This window comes from Berghia stephanieae, chromosome 2 (genome assembly GCF_034508935.2).
Source record: "Berghia stephanieae isolate SIO BIC M18660-M18661 chromosome 2, UCSD_Bste_1.3, whole genome shotgun sequence".
Taxonomy (NCBI): Eukaryota; Metazoa; Mollusca; class Gastropoda; order Nudibranchia; family Aeolidiidae; genus Berghia; species Berghia stephanieae.
In genome coordinates, this window is record NC_088361.1 from 61,096,623 (window position 1) to 61,099,122 (window position 2,500).

The 2,500-nt window shown below is 33.0% G+C and overlaps 1 protein-coding gene across 3 annotated transcripts in view; it reads right to left on the bottom strand.

Moving 5' to 3' along the window:
- The window catches only part of LOC144965276 (uncharacterized), a 37,240-nt gene that overhangs the window by 13,190 nt on the left and 21,550 nt on the right, over positions 1-2,500 (bottom strand). Inside the window, exon 1 of one of the 3 annotated variants that reach the window (XM_078900448.1) lies at positions 907-1,352. The exons of the other annotated variants lie outside the window; for them this stretch is intronic. The gene's annotated coding sequence lies outside the window, so the exon portion shown is untranslated. Of the gene's footprint in view, positions 1-906; positions 1,353-2,500 lie in introns of those variants that run through there. 3 annotated transcript variants of the gene reach the window in all.

A 2,500-nucleotide genomic window follows, 5' to 3' on the forward strand; every position in this document is an offset into this window, starting at 1 on the left:
AAATACAACCTTGAATTTCTCAAAATCCAAAATAATATTTGTGACCCATTACCTCAGAACGGTATTATGACGAGGTGAACCAGACACCGAAAGGATGTTTGATTAACTTTAAGACATTATATTTATTACATCATTAAAACATTTAAACTTTACTCGTCTCACATATGACATTTTTTTTTTTACAGATGTAACTTCATAAAATCTAATCCAACCCGACATATTGTTGTCCTTTTAAACGGGGGTCTCATAAAATCCAATCTCAGACCTGACAAGTCGGAGTTAATAATCTTACTGTAAACTCTCATTCTTATGATACGTGGAACATTGTTTATATTAATAATTACTACACTGATATTCACAATCACTCCAAAATTGAATCTGTCAGAACGGCAGATTGTTGGTAAACATATTGTAGTGTATTAAGACTTCACACGCCACAGACTCATTCTGATTTCTACAATGTCTAATACAATCTTGAAAGGTCTGAATACTTTTAAATGCCCTGTCATGAGTAGATATAAATAGATAATAGTTTATACAAACAAAAGATCAAAATGAAGTAGAGATTTATAAAAGATATTAGACGGGTAACGTTTTTATGTTTTATCTTGGTAATGAATAACGCAAATTTTGGTGTTTGAATCTCAAGGAAATAAAATAATAATAGTCAAATGGAATGGAAGCTTCCGTTTTAAATAACAAAGACAGATAATGTGGACATTTCGGATTTCCCCTTTGTCAACACGATGAATGAAAAACTAAAGACAAATGAGAGACAAAGGGAAGACCTGAAACGTCCCCATATTTATTGTCAATTCGTTCTCCAATTTGATATAATATTGAAATGATAAATAGAAGTATGTATTTGAGTATGTCTGTAATTCAATATTAATCGTGTGGTCTTACCTGTAAAGAAATTCAAGGATATAGTAATTCATAAATCGGACAAGACACTATTGAGAGAATCACAACTTCGGTAATTCCATCCTCTTATATCGAACTCTGGTTCTACTTTACAATTCGTTGAGGCAAAAAAAAAAAAAAAAAAAAAAAGGATATCAAACTCGATTCTGATTCTGACGGAATATTAAGGTAGACTGCATTTTGATTGACTTAAACACACCAAGACACCATCTATTTCACATAATGACAATGGTTAAAATAGTTCTTTAAGAGTCTTTGATCCATTCAAATTGATACAGTCTGGCTATTTATCTTATGTTGTTTGTTCACGGTCGTTCTCAAACACTAGGAAATATCAATAGGATTCATTTCTTGACACTTCAAAGAATAGACACACTGTTTGTTGTTTAAAACTCGCTTATCTAATAATACAGTAACACATTATGGTATGACTAATGTAAAGCGATGTAAGCTAAATGGGATCGAAGGACGGGAATGGCCGAGTCTCAAATAATTGAATCCCTATAAATTTATATCCTTGTACGTAATTACAAATTTCATTATCCAGTGAATCAATATACAAACGATAGAGCTACTTGCTGATACGCGAAACGTGTATGAGCTTGCGAAGACTCTAAAACGGTTTTAGACAACGTGTACATATTTGCAGGTCTGAAAACCAAACTCAGTTATGGGCTAGACTTAACATTGTTGTAATGGACGTGATTCCTGGAGACAACTGACCGGTACCGTGCTCAAGAGCCCAAGTCACGATGGATGATGATGAATGGACAGTATCTTGCGTTGGTTTGAGAGTATCTCCATGACAAAATTGATCCCATAGCAATTTGGGTTATCAGACCTGCAAATAAACACGCGTCGGATTTAGATAGAGCCTTTCTCTCCCTCAAACGATAAACGAGTTACGGGGATTAATATAGACTTTAGATTTTTTTTGTGGTAGGTAATTGGCTTATCAAAAACCAAATAAAAAAAAACAAAAAAAAAAAAAAAAAAAAAAAAAAAGACAGCAGCAGAAAAACAAAAACAAAACATACACATACAAAAAAAGAAATTCTTATTTGTCTATTTTCAAAATAAAAAATGACGATAAACCATAAAATATCGCTATAAAAATAAAACAAAAACAAAAACAACCTCCCTCCCCCTTTTGCGACCTTACACTATCTTCTACAAATAATTAAATAGCAATATGGTGTCATTGAATATGGCTGCTTTTGTTTCGTTATAGATGACACGGATTACACTTTTTGTGATGTCACGGATCATACTTTTTGTGGTGTCACGGTTTAAACTTTTTAAGTTTTAAAAATATCGCTTCAATACAAAAATGTCATTTTAAAGAAAATTATGAATTTCGGAATCCTCAACCACAGCCGACTCTGATTTGCTTTTAAAATGGGTGCACATAGAACTTCGTTCAAAACTCAAAATGCGTGCAAATTTATAGATTGTTGGATTCTCAGGTGAAAGACAGTTGACAAGCTCGAGTGCTTTTATGTTATTGTTTGACTCTCTTATAGTAATCATTCTACGGTCCAATCTTCTAGGCCGTCCCCACCCGTCAGATAGAGTA